Source organism: Emys orbicularis, chromosome 8, assembly GCF_028017835.1.
Source record: "Emys orbicularis isolate rEmyOrb1 chromosome 8, rEmyOrb1.hap1, whole genome shotgun sequence".
Lineage (NCBI taxonomy): Eukaryota > Metazoa > Chordata > Testudines > Emydidae > Emys > Emys orbicularis.
Window position 1 is genome coordinate 74,657,621 of NC_088690.1, and position 18,121 is coordinate 74,675,741.

Sequence of the window (18,121 nt, forward strand, 5' to 3'; positions counted from 1 at the left end):
AGGAGAGGGCAGAGCAGTTCTTCCAGGGGGTGAGCTCCAAACTCAGCACCACGAATGACTCAAAAGCACTGGGCCCTGGGTCATCCCTTGGGAGGGTGTTGCTGAAGCACCACGGCTGCGATGTGGAGCTGGGACTGGAGCCCAGTGTCTATGGCTCAGACTGTCCCTCAAGCCCCAGCGTGAAGCGCAGGCCTGAACCGCTCTAAGTGCCCCAGCTAGGCAGGCTCACAGAGCGGGCGTCCTGCCCAGTTGGCTGGTGGAGCTGGGAAGATCTGTATAGCAGCAGGGTGAAGGTTGCGGAGCTGGGCCTGCCCAGCGCACCAACTCCAGGCTCATGGGGCTGGTGGTTTCCTACCAGTGCCAGTCTGGCTGGGGAAGTGGAGGGGTTCCCCAGAGGGCCTGCACTCTGAGGGAGGGCTGATGGGGGGCTGGGAGCTCAGGTGACTATTGCCGATGGTTATGAGTCTGTTACCAAGTACAGTCATTTGTTTAATGAAGCAGCGCATCCATGCGTCGCTCTGGCCATGCCAAGCGCAGTTTAGCTCTTCTGGGCCAGGGCTCGCCTCTACTGTCCCCGCTAGGGCCCTGCTGGCTCCTCGCGCTGAGCCCGCCTTGGGTTGGTTGTGTCTGCGTGGAAGCAGAGAGAGCTGCGAGAGGAGAGAACGAAGAGAGACATATCAGGCGTTGGCTTCAGACGGGCCCCTCTCCTCCCCAGGGCTGCCAGCTTGGCACTGCCACTGGCCCTTCAGAAGCTGGAGTCTCACGTGCTGCTGCTCTGGCTGGTGCTGGTTAAAGCTGGCACCTGAGAAACCCCTGGAGAGGCAGGACTGTCCTGGGCCATGTCTTGCCAGTCAGTAGGGAATTCCCAGGGTGCTCCAAGCTGTAAACCTGGATTCAATCCTCCTCCAAGCCTGGCCATCACTCCCACCTATCCTGCTTCCTCTTGCTACTGGCACTGGGCCACCCATGCCAACCTTCATCTGGCTCTTGTCTTGCCCTTTGGTTGGCAGGGCCCCTGCTCTATCAGAGAGAACAGTGGTGAGCAAAGCTAGGCTAGTGTCTGGCCCCTGCTGACCCATATCAGGGTACTTCTCCCCCCAGCCCCCAGGCAACACCCTTCAGGAACCTTGACTCTTTCCCAAGAAGGCCTAGAGCCAGTTGAGCCCTAGCCTTGCAAATCACACCAAGTTTCTGTAGGCCAGGATGTGGGGAGGAGGAATTCAATGCCCCCACCCCTTGTAGCTCTCCAGCCTACCTTTCTCAGTGCTGCAAACACCAGTACCTCTGCTGGCTCCACAGGCGCCCATGGGCAGGGTTGGGGGGAAGGCCTAAGGGCATGGCATGCACAGCAGAGTTAGGAATCTGTGGGCACAGAGTGCCTGCAATAGGAGGAAATCTGTGGAGACAGGGATCTAGGAGAACAAGACCCCCACAAGGGGAAGGGCCGGCAGGCACAGGGGCCCAGATCCTGAGAGTATTTAGGCTCCTAACTTCTATGGATTTCCCCATAAAGTTGTGTCTCCAGGCAACGGAGGTTCCTGTCTGCTAAGTAATTTCCTTTAGCTTTGACCATCCCACCCGCCATGCTGGTATGCCCAGTGCTTGTGCTCTGTCTGGGCCCTGCCATGCTCAGGCGTATTCTGGGTTCTTATGCCAACACAGCTGTAAGGCTGCTATGGGGAAGGCACATGGGAATGGTGAGGACGGGGATTGACAGTGTGAAGGCAGAGAAGCCCCTTGTCTGCCTCGGCAATCTCAGCCCACACACACGCTCCCCTGCTATCACAACCAACCCCCCCCTCCCCCGTGACGTAGTTTGGGATTCTTGTTCAGAACACCCCGCCCTAGCTAGGCCTGGCCTGAGCTGCTGATGTGGTTCCTACTGCCCTTATCTCATGGTTCAGGTGCCTCAACAGCAAAGAGAACACAGGATGTTAGAGGGACAGAGACATGCAGCCCACTGCTGGCACCTCGCCTGAATCCAACCTGCACTGAGCCTCTGGCTCTATAGTGCACAACTCTGATGGCTTCCAGCCAGAGGGATCCCAGGAACTTTGGTTATGGCTTCCTCCCGTCCCCAACACTTCACTTGCCACTGAACTGCAGCTGCTTCTGGAATGGCATACAGCAGCCTCACACGGGCATGGAGAATGTTGTGTCTGGCTGAAAATGCAGTGGCAGGTCTAGAGAAACAGAGTGTAACTACACAAGCTGGAATTGGGCCAAGAAGCTGCGGCTGATTTTCCTACTCCTGAGAAAAGTATAAGGACATCTTTAACCACCACAAGAGCGTTACACCACCCCACTTCAGCTACCCGAGGGCACTGGGGTTCAGTGCTGCCTGAGGGAGGTGTGTGCCTACTGCGTCAGCAATTCCATTTCTTGCCGCACCCGGGAATTCCTTGGAGCTCTCTTACGCAGGTGTTTGCAAGGCCAGCGCCTGCTCAGCATGTGACAGTAGCGAGACTCACAACCTGAGATAGTGTGGCTGCCTGTCAGAGTTATATCCTGCCTCATTGACACATGTCCATACACAAACATGCGCACACACACATGGACACATGCACATGGACATACACACACACTCTGCTCTGGTCCCTGCTGCCAGTAGCTAGAAGGTGGTACTTACGTCACACAGTCACTCCTGGGTCCTGCGCTGCAGAGTTCTGCTCCTGAGGGAAAGGCAGACAGAAACATGAGAGACAAGACCAGAGAGCATTTTTTAGGTCATGCTACACAAAGGAGATGGGGACTGCTGCAGGTTAGGATGGGGGACACTGGCAGAGGTGTGCAGGGGCCCCCTTGCAGTGAACAAGCTGTGTCAAGAGTCAGGTGCAGTGGTGGCGCTGCGTGAGGACTGGTGCGATAAATTTGCTCACCAATGTACATGTAAGCAGGGTCTGAATGAATGCTTCCCTGACAGCTAGGTGGGAGGGGAAGAGACTTCGGTGTGTTTATGTAAATACAGTTTGCTCCTGCTCTGTTTACGTATTCAGCAGAATACAGTGGTGTCAAACTGGTGTTGGGTACAGATTACCTTAGTACTGAATGCAGGGGTAGTGAAATATGGTTACCAATGTTGTAATTGTTGTAGGAATACAGGAAAGCAGGACTGTGTTTAACCTGTCCCAAGGGGGGGGGCACCCTCACTTGAAGAACCTTGTGAAAGCAGGGGGTTCGAATGTCAGAGGCTTGTGAAAATAGAGGGGTAGAATCCTGGCATTGTGGTCAGGAGGTTGTATAATGTCCTTTCTAGTGATTTTTTTTTACCAGACTGGTTTAATCTGTTTTTTACCACTGTTCAAAGTTTGGGGCTAAATAGGCTTCATTAGGAGCCTCTTTTGTGATTTTAATTGGTCAATTAGAAGTGAAACCAGTTGTCTAGGTCTGTATTTCTGCTCTGGTTGCTAAGAGCTGAAAATCATTGAGAGACTGATGTGCAGAGGTCACAACAGAGAGGCAGAAGGTGACTGACAGTGAGATGGTGAATGGGTCAGAGCAAAAAGTCATGATGAGTGGCCAGCAGGGCCACGGTGGAGAGGCACAATGAGAGTGGTGAGCAGAACAAGATGCCTCTTCCGCCCCCCCAGTGTGGAAGCTGAACTCTGCAGATGCACCTCTTAGCTCTGGCTCTGCACTGACCAAGGGCAGCAACTGTGAGTAGGGTGCAGAGAAGGGTCAGGCATATGAAAGGGACTTTTGGGTTGTTGGGTAGAAACACTGCCCCATCGCCAGTGATTTTAGCTCTTAGCAGGCAGGACAGAAATGCAGTCCTCCACAACTGGTTTCAGCTCTGATTGAGTAATTAAAATAACAAAAGAGGCTCCTAATGAAGCCTGTTTAGCTCCAGTCTTCAAATAGTGGGGAAGAACAGGTTAAGCTAGTCTGGAGTGGAACCCCTCAAAGAAGAGGTTATGCAGCCTCCTAGCTAGAATACTAGAACTTCTGTCCCCTACCCCTTTTATTTTCACAGGGCTCTGACATTCAAGCCTCTGCTTTCATGAGGTTCTTTCAACTGAGGGTGCCCCCCCCCCCGATTTGGGACAGGTTAAGCACAGTCCTGCTTTCCTGTATTCCTACGGCAATTACAGCATTGGAAACCATATTTCACTACCCCTGCATTCAGTACTAAGGTGATTTGTACCCAACATCAGTTTGACACCACTGTATTCTGCTGAATATGTAAGCGGAGCAGGAGCAAACTGTATTTACATAAACACACCCAAGTCTCTCCCCCTCCCCTCCCAGCTAGCTGTCAGGGAAACATTCATTCAGACCCTGCTTACATACAAGCTCACCTGTGACCAGTGAGTGAAAGTGTGTAAAGCGTCACACTACCTATTATCAGAGGGGTAGCCATGTTAGTCTGGATCCACAAAAACAACGAGGAGTCCAGAGGCACCTTAAAGACTAACAGATTTATTTGGGCATAAGCTTTTGTGGGTAAAACCCCACTTCTTCAGATGCAACTAATCTATAACATGTGGACAAGGGGGATCCAGTGGACATAGTGTACTTAGATTTCCAGAAAGCCTTTGACAAGGTTCCTCACCAAAGGCTCTTATGTAAATTAAGCTGCCATGGGATAAAAGGGAAGGTCCTTTCATGGATTGAGAACTGGTTAAAAGACAGGGAATAAAGGGTAGGAATTAATGGTAAATTCTCAGAATGGAGAGGGGTAACTAGTGGTGTTCCCCAAGGGTCAGTCCTCGGACCGATCCTATTCAACTTATTCATAAATGATCTGGAGAAAGGGGTAAACAGTGAGGTGGCAAAGTTTGCAGATGATACTAAACTGCTAAAGATAGTTAAGTCCAAAGCAGACTGTGACGAACTTCAAAAAGATCTCACAAAACTAAGTGATTGGGCAACAAAATGGCAAATGAAATTTAATGTGGATAAATGTAAAGTAATGCACATTGGAAAAAATAACCCCAGCTATACATACAATATGATGGGGGCTAATTTAGCTACAACAAGTCAGGAAAAAGATCTTGGAGTCATCATGGATAGTTCTCTGAAAATGTCCACGCAGTGTGCAGAGGCGGTCAAAAAAGCAAACAGGATGTTAGGAATCATGAAAAAGGGGATAGAGAATAAGACTGAGAATATATTATTGCCCTTATATAAATCGATGGTACGCCCTCATCTCGAATACTGCGTACAGATGTGGTCTCCTCATCTCAAAAAAGATATACTGGCACTAGAAAAGGTTCAGAAAAGGGCAACTAAAATGATTAAGGGTTTGGAACGGGTCCCATATGAGGAGAGATTAAAGAGGCTAGGACTCTTCAGCTTGGAAAAGAGGAGACTAAGGGGGGATATGATAGAGGTATATAAAATCGTGAGTGATGTGGAGAAAGTGGATAAGGAAAAGTTATTTACTTATTCCCATAATACAAGAACTAGGGGTCATCAAATGAAATTAATAGGCAGCAGGTTTAAAACAAATAAAAGGAAGTTCTTCTTCACGCAGCGCACAGTCAACTTGTGGAACTCCTTACCTGAGGAGGTTGTGAAGGCTAGGACTATAACAGAGTTTAAAAGAGAACTGGATAAATTCATGGTGGTTAAGTCCATTAATGGCTATTAGCCAGGACGGGTAAGGAATGGTGTCCCTAGCCTCTGTCTGTCAGAGGGTGGAGAAGGATGGCAGGAGAGAGATCACTTGATCATTGCCTGTTAGGTTCACTCCCTCTGGGGCACCTGGCATTGGCCACTGTCGGTAGACAGGATACTGGGCTAGATGGACCTTTGGTCTGACCCGATACGGCCTTTCTTATGTTCTTATGTTCTTAACAATCACTGTTGTTGGGAAAAAGGCGCAAACGTGAGACATAAAAAAACTAAATAAGTCCAAACAAAATGTCCTCCTAGCACTAGGGCTGTACAAGGGTCAGGCCTGGTGAACAAGCGAAGCATGCGACCGGAAATCAATAAACCAAAATTGGTGTCTTGGCAATTAGACCGAATTGGTGAACAAAATACTGAGGGGATGGGCTATTCCTCCCACCCCTCCTCTTTGGGGGGGTCTCACAAGAAAGGCCGTTTGTGGGGGGAAAGGCAGAAGAAGCTGTCTGACAACAACTGCTGGCTGTGAGAAAGGAAAGGCGCGAGCTTTATCCTCATGGCTGTCACCCCTCACCCCCCCACACACACCATCTCCTGGGACACTGGAATCGACCCTAACACTGCTGGGCCTTTGTCCTGCCTAGACTGGGCCAGTAAGAGGGACCAGGATGACATCATCCACCCACACATCCTTTTCCTTCCCCACCTTCATGGGTGGCAGGTGACCCGCCCCCCCTTCATGGAGGCTAGCCCTGTGGCCCTGCCCCTTCCGCACAAGACCCCCCTCCCCATGGCCGGAGTCCTGAGACACCCTCCCCCCACAACTTCCGTGGCCAGAGAAGCCCCGGAACAGCCAGAACCCTGAGCCCCTTCACCCCCGCCAGAGTCCTGGGCCAGCCCCAGCCAGCCGACCAACCCGAGCCCCAGCCCGAGCAGCCCCAGCAGCACGGGCCGGCCTGGGGCCAGTGGGCCCGGGGCTGGAGCAGCCCTAGCCCAGCATCCTGCAGCAGCAGCTACAGCCAGGGAAAGCAGAGCCTTCCCTGGCCTATTATACCCACCACCCATGTGCACCTTATTTCTTCACTTTCCTCTCTCTCTCCCCTTTTGCCTTCTGTTTAATCAAAGTCTGCCTTACTCAGCCAAGCCTGTATATTTTGCAATGATGCTGAGAGGCTGTGACCAGAAAGAAGCAGCTCAAAGCAATGCCCTAAACAGCCTGATACTGGTACAAGTTTGGCAGGTCTCAGAGGTGCTGATCATGGCCTGTGTTTTTCCAGCAGTAAGGTTGCAGGTGAAAGTAAACTCCAGAGCCAGAAACTGCATTTTTCTGTCTTTGCTGGTCTTGTCTCTCCCCTTTTGTGTGTGTTTGTGTGACAGAATACACCCCTGTGTTCACACATGAGGGTACTAGGCTTTGTACAAGGTATGCCTTGTATCCTTTGAAAACTCATAATTTGCCGGTCAGTACAGTCCTGGTAAAATATGTGTGGCAACACTGTATGAGAAGTTACAAGATTCCCCTGTGTGATGTTATGAACACATGTTCCAAACCACACAGCTCTGAGCAAATAGAAGCTGGCAAGCAGCGCTGTCCTAAACAAAGGAATGTGTGCTCTACTTAATTTGCATGTAAGCAGTAAACAGAGTCATCAAGCAGGGAGGGGAAACAAAGGAAGTACAAACAGGTGAAAAAAACAGCAGGGAACATCCTTCCACATGGACTCTTTGGCTCCTGGTTCTCAGATGGAAATGTTTTGCAAGAGGGGAACTGAAGCTATAAAAAGGAGGGAAAAACACCTCAAGGCACCGGTGACGTTATTGATATAATCTGGGACCATATAGAACATGGTTGCAACCAAAGTCCTGTAGTGGCACCAAATCTTGTATAAAGGGGGGGTCAAATGAGGTGTCTAAGACAAGGTTATGGTTTGCTGGTTATGATTATGCTGTCTATATGTGTGTATCAATTTTGTAGTTAAAGTTATGAATATTGGCTCTATACTGTCTGTATTTCAAACTTATGCTCTGCTTCTTGGAAACTTCCCAGACAAGTTGGTGTTAGCTCTGCCTAGCCTGCTTGATGGCCCATTAAGGACCATCAGCTATACAATTGACCCATTGAGAGAAGGCAAATATGCCTTGCAACTCAGCAAAGTATGCAGGAACTGGCCCATGTGACTCCAGACTCCATTTTGCTGTAATTTTCCACAGTAAGGACAAAGAGGTGTTCTTACACCTGGAAAAGACTATAAAAAGGCTGAGGCCTCTCCTCCATCTTGTCTTCAATCCTGCTTCTTACCTCTGGAGGGACATTGCTACAAACTGAAGCTCTAAACAAAGGACTGAGGACCCATCCCAGCTGGGGATGTACTCCAGAGACTTGAGTTAAACCTGCAGTTTATTCTATCACTGCTACAAGCCTGAAGCAAGAACTTTGCCATTACTGTATGTAATTGATTCCATTTAACCGATTCTAACTCTCATCTATATCTTTTTCCTTTTATGAATAAACCTTTAGATTTTAGATTCTAAAGGATTGGCAACAGCGTGATTTGTGGGTAAGATCTGATTTGTATATTGACCTGGGTCTGGGGCTTGGTCCTATGGGATCAAAAGAACCTTTTTTCTTTTATTGGGGTATTGGTTTTCATAACCATTTGTCCCCATAACGAGTGGCACTGGTGGTGATACTGGGAAACTGGAGTGTCTAAGGGAATTGCTTGTGTGACTTGTGGTTAGCCAGTGGGGTGAGACCAAAGTCCTCTTAGTCTGGCTGGTTTGGTTTGCCTTAGAGGTGGAAAAACCCCAGCCTAGGGCTGTAACTGCCCTGTTTTAAGCGATTTGTCCTGAATTGGCACTCTCAGTTGGGTCCTGCCAGAACCACATTGTTACAGTGGCGTAGATACCACACACTACAAACTGGAGGCCAATGTTAAGTGCATTGTCACTTGTTCATCCTGAAGTTGAACAGTGGTTCCGAACAAAACCAGCAAATGCTCACTATCTTTCTGCAAGAAACTCAGCTGACTGGCTAGAAGCATGTGGTGCAACAGTGAAAGACTCAACAGTTGAAAAAGTGAAGAATTCTCTCACCACATTCAAAAAATTTGCATACATGGCTGATGAATGCACCGATGCAAATGGGCAAGTATTAAGTCATTGTGTACGTTATCTTGATGTCAGTGGTAGGCCAATAGATGCAGCCGATGTGTCTTCTATAACATGAACATCTAGAAATGCATCTGTGACAACCCACATCTTAGAAGAGTTAAATGCTTGTCAACTGGACCCCAAACAGATGGCTGCTTGTGCATTTGATGGAGCTGCAAACTTCTCTGGAAGACATGGTGGAGTACAAGCTTTGCTCAGAGAAAAGTGTAACCCTAAACTCTCCTATACACACTACAGAGGCCATCTACTCCAACTAGTACGAGCTGCAGACTCTTCAAAAGACATTTAAAAAGCTATACATTTAATGTTTTCATTATATTCTTTTTTCAGCAAGAGTCCAAAAAGACTGAATATCTTGGAAAACATAGAAGATACACTGGGACTGAAGTTCAAATTAGTCCAACCTGGGAAAACCCTCTGGCTTTCTCATGAGCGATCCGTGGCTGTGTCTTAAAATTACTCCAGCCGTTATTACTGGCTTTGGAAAGTATCTACCAAAATGGGATGGATCTAAGTAGTGAGGCTGGTGGATTACATTTGCTACTACGTTCAGAGAAGACTATTGCCATTCTCTTTCTTGTAAGTCTACTGTTGAAACCACTTGGGTCATTAAACAATACCATCCAGGCATCTGCTACAACAGTAGTAGATCTTTGTCCAGCAGTAGAAGCTACATTTGGATCAATCAGAGAGCTATCCATTGAAAAAGTACTGGAAGAAGCAAAGACTTCAGTCCAGAAGTTGACTAATGAAGGCATTTATATTGAATTCTTAAGTGAAGAGGACAAGAAGTGTTTGTTAAGACAACTGAAAAAGTACACAGACTTGATTCTTAAAAATCTACAACAGTGACTTCTAGATTCTACTCAACCTCTATGTAGCTTCTACAGATCCCTGTCCTATAAAACACCGACAGTTGAGTGGAATGAAGCACTACCAGCAATGGGGCTGCCATGTGCTCAGGACAGAATAGAGAATTTGAACACAGAGTGGAATATCATACGACGAATGAATGAAGATTTGACTTCAACTTCTTTTTTATCATCACTAGTGGCTCGACCCGATCTTTGTGCTATGTTTCCTGGGATGAAAGAAGTAGGAATTCATCTCTTGCTACTCCCAGTCACAACAGCTACAGATGAGCATTCTTTTTCATCATTGAATAGAATTTTGTGTTCTGAAAGAAGTCGCCGTCTGCCTGATCATTTGAATGAACTGATGAGCATATCAATCAAAGGAATGGAAGTACTGGACACACGAGAAGCCACCAAAGATGAACGCACTGCATTCAAGAAGTTCATTAACAGAGTTGTGCAACATTATAACAAGAAACCAAGAAGGATGTAGATGTAGTGCTTCATAGAAGGCTTGAGTAGCCAACTTTAATTTGTGTGATGATTTTAAAACATGAGTTAAATCTAATAAAATGGTCATGAAGCATTTTTCAGTTTTTACTGTGGTGCCATACAGCCCACCTTCACCCTCACAGTCTCACCCCTCATCGGCCCTGACCCCACCCTCTGAAAATTAGAACGCCCCCCCCCCCCATTTCAATTCCTGGGTAAAACACTGTCCAACCCATCTCCATTAACTTTTTCTTGTCCCCCCAAAAGCTGCATTTTCTGCCCTCGCTGTTCTCGTCTCTCCCCTTTGGTGTGTGTTTGGCTTGTTTTGTTTTCTAGAAAGCAGGATCAGGCTTTAACAACAGCTCTGCTAACTTCTCTTTTCCCCAAAAGGCCAGTTATTACCATCTCTGATACCATCTAAGAGACTCCAACAAGGGGCTTTTCCTTCTAAAGACTCTCCAGCTAAAGGGAAGGGACCCAGGAATATGGTTACACTGACAGCCTGACTTAATACTTCACATTTCAAATGCTTGAACTGTTTTTCCTCCTTTGCTGTATCTTCAATAACACGCTGTTTAATGGGGTGTTGCCATGGTACGAAGCAGGCTAGGGTCTCTGGGTAGCAAACCCTGACCCTTGTTTAACCCTGTTTAGTGCTGAACAGTGACTGGGTCAAATTAACACCTCTGACTCTTTGGGCCCATGAATTAACATGAGCACTGCCCTAGTTGTGGGGGATATCGGTTGCGATGAGGAGCACTGGAAAAGCTGGGGGGGGGGGGGGGCAAGCCTGGGATAACAAATGAACAATAGAGCTTTAACCTTCCCAATAACCTTCCATCAGGAAATCTCACAGTGTTTACCAAACAGCATCTAATTAATCCTCCCAGCACCCCGGTGAGGTAGGTAAGGGACTGGGGAGTCACAGCAGCGCCTTCACCATCTGGTTGGAGAGAGCTTCTAGGCTTGACTCAAGCTCTGGCTCCTTCTCAGTGTCCCTGGGGCCTGAGGTTGTGGGCGCTTATCCACAGCAAAGCATAAGGGGAATGTGACACATGGGTGGGAGCCATGTGATTGAAAACTCTCGCCAGGCATTGAACAGCCATTCAGATATGGGCGCCCCCTATTTGAAAACTGGTTTGGGCTAACATTGGCAAACTCATCTCACACGCCCTGGGGGGCTTAGCACAGAGGTCAAGCTGAATAGCTTCATCCAGTGCCTAATCTGTATAGGGCCATATTCCCCTCTCTGCAGGAAATGCTGCATGTTTGCTCCCATGGATTTTCCTTTGCTCTTCCCTGAGGTCTGCGGGAGCTCCAGGCCATCTGCACAGCAGCACTGTGCCTCTGTGTTGTTTCCCACCTCCCTGGCACCTCCTGCCGGAGCCCCTGCACCCAGCATTCCCCTAAGAGGGCAGAGTTCACACAAGACTGTGGGACAGTGGGTGAGATAAGGCTGATGTGGTCAGCAATAATCTCCCTGCTAGAGGCACTGGGGTGCAAAAAGCACCCCCCCCCCGGCCCCAGAACCATGCTCAACCCTACCTCTGGGGTCCCCCTAAAGAGGCACCTGTGGAGTCTAAAGAGGGGAAATGATGCAGGGGAGTGGGCACTCCCCCCTTCTATGTCCCTTGGGGGTATGATCCTTAGTTATTTCCCCATGAGAAGATCAGCTTTGCAGACACTGAGCTGGTTGGCTGCTGCTGAATGGCATCACAGCTCAGTAGTACCTCCAGGGAAGGTAAAAGCCCCCCCCCCGACTTTACAAGACCCTCAGCCTTCATTCTGCAGAGCTGGTATGCTCTGTGTGTGCAGCTAGGAAGCTTACAAAGTCTGCAGGCCATTTACCTGGTGCTGATCACCATGGACCCATGACAGCTCTCTCAAGGATCAAAGGCCAACAGCTGCACTGGGGGGAGGGATAGCTCAGTGGTTTGAGCATTGGCCTGCTAAACCCAGGGTTGTGAGTTCAATCCTTAAGGGGGCCATTTAGGGATCTGGGGCAAAAATCTGTCTGGGGATTGGTCCTGCTTTAAACAGTGGGTTGGATTAGATGACCTCCTGAGGTCCCTTCCAACCCTGATATCCTGTGAAGGTGTATTAACCTGCATTATAGGTTTCAGAATTCAAATAGTTCTTCATCAAGGTCAGTCATTAAATTTGAAGACAGAAATATCAGGGAAATCATTAAGGCTGGAACTTTCAAAGGGGCCTCAGTGAGTTAGGTGCCCAGTTCTTGCTGACTTGCCTTAGGAAGGACTAAAGCCAACATTGTACAAGCCCCTCCTTTCTACAATCTTAATTATAGTGGCCACTTTTGCTTGCTCTATAATGTAAAAATCCTTGATTCCCAGTATCTTTCATTTCAACAACCAACCAGACATTGTGAACCTTGAGGAGAAAGATGTGGTATCATGTTCAGGTTTAGGTAGCTGTAGCAGTTTGCAGACAGAATGAAAATCTAAGAGCTGGGCACGTTAGGCCTTCTTTTAAAATCCCAGATTCCCCAAAGGCATTTAGGCTCCTAACTTCCACTGACAGCGAAGGAAGCTAGAAGCCAAAATACCTTTGGGGATCTGGCCCTAAGTTACTACACCTGCTTGGAGTCCTCCCCAATATTCCAGGGCATGGAAGGAAAGCTCTAGCCCCAAGTCCCTCACACCTGAGCCTTTCTAGCTCAGAAATCCTTGCACAGCAAATGTCTAGCCCAGGGGTCCCCAACGCGGTGCCCGCGGACACCATGGCGCCCGCTGGGGTGTCTAAATGCGCCCGTGTACTGGCCGGCGGACGAGCATCCGCTGAAATGCCTCCGAATTTCAGCGGCATTTCGGCGGCGACGCCTCTGGATAACGCTGCTTGTTGGCGGCATTTCGGCGGATGCTCATCCACCACCACGGTCCTCTGTGGCTCGTCGTCTGGCACTTGCCAGACGAAAAAGGTTGGGGACCACTGGTCTAGCCAGTGTGCTTGTGTGTGGAAAGCTGTCTATGAAAGGATGTTTGCAGATGCTGTTCTAGGCATTACAAAAAAACTTTAGGTATAGAAGCCCTTTGCACAGAAACATTTCACCATGGAAATCTAGCAGGTAGGACAATTCCTCACAAACCAATTGCTCTGAGAGGGACTAATAGGCCCTGTGCTTGCAGCACATGAGGAAGGAAGCAGAGTCTTGTTGCTGCCACCCCTGGGAGCGAAAAGGAGCCACTGTCTCCTCCTACGGTCTCTCCCCAGGGAGTGACGTCACCAGTGCTTCTGTTCCTTAAGTCTCCCAACTAGCGAAACGGAGCCCTGTTGCTGCCATGTTCCAGATCTCCTGGGAGGCGACAAGCAGCCCCCACTAATTCTGCTTCAATGCCTTCCTGGGTTTGATACACGGGGAAATTCCCTACGAGTTGTCTGTATTCCTCACTATGCATTTTCCAGGACTGTTACTGCTTTAAAACAGTGTCAGAAAGAACCACACACAACTCTGGGAAATGTCTAGAATCTAAATCAACTCCTTTAAAAATAAAATCAGGAAATTCCGAGACAAAAACCCTTGTTGAGTCAGTAAGACAGTGGACAAGGCTGACAAGAAAAAAGGCAAAAACTAGAAAACCAAACATGAAATTCACAAAAATAACTGAATTCAAGGCTGAGGTTAATTCATTAGTTGACCTTTGGTCCTGCCCATCACCAGCCAGTGGGGACACCAGGATGTTGCAGACAGTGCTGACTGACTAGCAAGAACAATGTCACATTGTCTGTGGTTACGTGCGTTCTTTCCCCCTCTCTGAGGAAGATCTTACAGCCCAGGGCAGTGAGCGGGGTCCATGGACACGTGCAGTTAGTGTGAGCAGCGTAGAGGCCAGAGCGGGGCTGTCTCTGCATGCAGGTGTGAGGCTGAGGAGCCCTCCCTTCATTCAGCCCTGCTCAGAGGTCAGTCGCAATGTGTCTCAGGAGCGCAGCCATGCTAGCAGCACCGCTAGCTCGGGGTGATACATGCTGCATTTGCTAAAGAGAGGTGGAGCTGCCATGTCAGCCAGCATTCCTCCCGGCACACCCCTGCAACGGGGCACGTCCTGTTCTCCTCCCACACTAAAATAGGGCTGTGCCTACAGGGCACAAGGCAGTTCTACAGGAGGTGGGTGCCCGTAGATCCCCACCTGCATTTGACAGGTGGGGCCGGCAATGAGATGGGTTTTCTGCTACTTCCAGTCTGCATAAGAAAAGCACCAGAGATGGGGTGATGTTAAGTTGTTGGGCTCCTAGGGGACAGTAGGGGAAGGAGGGTGATGTCTGAAGAGTGCACATGGCGGGTAAGGTGAGAGAAACTCTGATTCTGAGACTGCAGTTGGAAGCAGAGTTGTGGGACAGTGAGGCTGTCTGTGCCCTTTGTGTGCATCCAAGAGGTAAGATTCAGGTCCCTTAGAGCCTACCAAGGGAGGTGGGTAGAGGCCAAATCTGGCCAGGATTGGCTGGGCCCAGCTCCTCAGAGATATATAAGCATTGAAATCAGTGGATGCTATGAACCTAAATATTTTTGCAGAGCTGGGCTGTGGCCACTGACTAGATGTGTGAGAAGACCGCAGCATTGGGAGGGCTCTCCTGGAAACCAAAGCGCAGTAAAGAGGGTCCCAGGCAGATGTAGACGGCGGGTGGGGATATGCAGGCAGCATTAAGGAAGGAACCAAGATTTCCCATGGAGGGACCAAGACTAGCCAGCCCGGGCAGATCATCATGCTGAATCTGGGCTGGTAGTAGGCAGCTAATCCTACCTGTGATTTCCAGATCCCAGGTACCTGCAGCACAGAGAGGAGGAGGCGGGTGTGTGCATGTTCCTGGGCACCCAGAGGATGCAGACTCAAGCGAGAGCTGCAGAAAGAGGAGCACGAGCCGAGCACCCGAGCCCTCTGCCCTGCACCTCCACACACACCCCAGCCCTCTGCCCTGACCTCGAGTCACCCCCAACACCCAGCCTTCTGCCCTGCACCTCCACACACACCCCAGCCCTCTGCCCTGAACCCCCCCACACACCCAGCCTTCTGCCCTGCACCTCCACACACACCCCAGTCCTCTGCCCTGAACCCCCCCACACACCCAGCCTTCTGCCCTGCACCTCCACACACACCCCAGTCCTCTGCCCTGAACCCCCCCCACACCCAGCCTTCTGCCCTGCACCTCCACACACACCCCAGCCCTCTGCCCTGAAACCCCCCCCACACCCAGCCTTCTGCCCTGCACCTCCACACACCCCTCAGCCCTGAACCCCCCCCACACCCAGCCTTCTGCCCTGCACCTCCACACACACCCCAGCCCTCTGCCCTGACCTCGAGTTGCCCCCAACACCCAGCCCTCTGCCCTGACCTCGAGTCCCCCCCAACACCCAGCCTTCTGCCCTGTACCCCCACACACCCCCAGCCCTCTGCCCTTACCCCTGAACCCCCCACACATCCAGCCTTCTGCCCTGCACCCCCACACCCACCAGCCTTCTGCCCTGACCCCTGAATCCCCCCACACTCCCGGCCTTCTGCCCTGAACCTCCCACATCCCCACTGCCCTCTGCCCTGACCCCTGAACCCCCCCCCCCGGTCTGGGGTCCCGGCTGCCGGCCCCTTGCCAGCCGGTGTCCCGGCCACAGGACCTGCTCAGCCCGCTGCAGGCCTAGGTGAACAGAACCCCAGGCTGGAAGTGGGCTGAGCAGGCTGGCGGCGTAAGATCAGCATTTTAATTTAATTTTAAATGAAGCTCAGAAGTGGTGTGCCGAGTCTTCATTTATTCACTTTAATTTAAGGTTTCACGTGCCGGTAATACATGTTAACGTTTTTTAGAAGGTGTCTCTCTCTAAGTCTATATTATATAACTAAACTATTGTTGTATGTAAAGTAAACAAGGTTTTCAAAATGTTTAAGAAGCTTCATTTAAAATTAAATTAAAATGCTGATCTTATGCTGGAAAGTCCTGGTTTCCTCTGCTGTTTGGAGAGCAACCATGCCCCTACGTGTCATCATTGTTGTCGGAACCCACACACCTCCCTTACCCGGCGATGAACTGCAGCTGTCTCTGATCATGCCAGCAGGCAAGAATATCACATGGTTCCTTGTGAACTGGACTTTAGCTGGACATGACTTGATTCAGCAAGGTACCCCAGACTGGGTAGTTCCATTAAAGGGCACACATTGTGACAAGCTCATGCCAACAATTTGGTTTAAATTCTATGGGCACATTGCCATTTCGGAGGGATTCCATGAGCCCAGATTGTACAGAATGAAATTGGGCCAACAGCAAAAAACAGTTTTAAATTTTGACCCTCTGATCACAAACCTCGCTCCCCTCTGACGTTTAAGAGTCCCAATTTCAGTACCCCATCTGTTGAAATTGGATCAACATTTGATTCTTCAACCTCAGACTTCTCTGAAGGAGGTTCAAATCCACTTAGAAGGCATGAATATCTCTCACATAGCACCTGTATGCGCTCCCTTGATTGGAATAGCCATAAGGGTTGGGATGAATGGGTAAGAATGTGGCAAGGGGCTGACCATGTAAATAGAGTAAAAAGGGAATTAAGTAATTGGATTACACCTGTAGGAACAGGAATCTCTTTAGTTGACGTTGCAAACATAGAAGTTCTGGCTAATATGCCACTGAAAATATAGAAAAGATGGTGTGATAAATGAAAGGGGGGGTAGCTCCCTCTTATGGACACCCAGCCAGCCAGTTAGCTATAAAATCCCTCTTAGTAGCTGTTCTCTACTTGCTTTACCTGTAAAGGGTTAAAAAGTCTCCCTACTATGCATAAGTAAAAGGAAGGGAGTGGGCACCTGACCAAAAGAGCCAATGGGAAGGCTAGAACTTTTTAAAATTGGGGGGAAATTTCCCCTTTGTCTGTCTGTGGTTGCTCTCAGGGAGAGGCAGACAGGGAGCAGCTATGCTGTAAGAAGCTTGGGGCCAGGTATGAAAAATCTTCAGTATCATACCTAGAAACTACTCAGTTGAAATCCCAGATCTGTAAGTAGATCAGGAAATGTCTAGGAAGACACGATTAGGTTTATCCTTTTTATTTCTTTATGGCTTGTGGACTCCTCTGTGCTAACCCCAAATGCTTTTGTTTTGCTTATAACCTTAACGCTGGACCTCAAGAAACTATTCTTGATGCTTAATCGTTGTAGTTGCTCTCTTTAAATCTAGCAATAGCCTAAGTTCCCAAATGTATTTTCTTCCTTTAAAATTTTAATATAATTTACCTTTTTTAAAAAACAGAATTGAATTTCTGTGTCCTAAGAGGTTTGTGCACATTGTTTTATTTAGCTGGTGGCAACAGCTGATTTCCTTTGTTTTTCTTTCTCAGCTCTTCCCTGGAGGAGAGGTGAAAGGGCTTGAGGGTACCCCACAGGAAGGAATTCCCAAGTGCGCCTTCCTGGGCTCTCAAAGGGGTTCTGCACTTGGGTGGTGGCAGCATCTACCCATCCAAGGTCAGAGAAAAGCTGTAACCTTGGGAGTTTAATACAAGCCTGGAGTGGCCAGTATTAATTTTTAGAATCCTTGCAGGCTCCCACCTTCTGCACTTGAAGCGCCAGAGTGGGGAATCAGCCTTGACAGATGGGAACCCCATTAACAGCATCTTTGAAACAGTTAAGTGAGGAACAGCAGTTAATAAGTAAGGTATTTCCTTGGTGGGAAAGACTCCTAGAAAAAGATGAAGACTTAATGATGTCTGGTGTACAGTCCCTCAAGAATAATGTCTCATTGACCTCAGCGTGTGAGCAAGCTCAGGCTCTCACCCAGAATGTAATCATGGGAATGATTCGGCAAGCCATAGCAGGACAAATTCCCATGGAGGCAATCAACTTGATTCGGCCCAATGTAACGGAGGAAGAATTAGCCCTCCAGCCCTGGTGGAGACTAAGTAACGCTTCGTACAATCACCACCAGCAAAGCTTGCGGTTATTCTTGATAACTGTGACAGACAAAGAAATTAGAGTAATCCACCCAGTAGTCCCACTGGGATTACAGATTAATGATAACTCAGTAATGTACTCCAGAGATCCTAACAC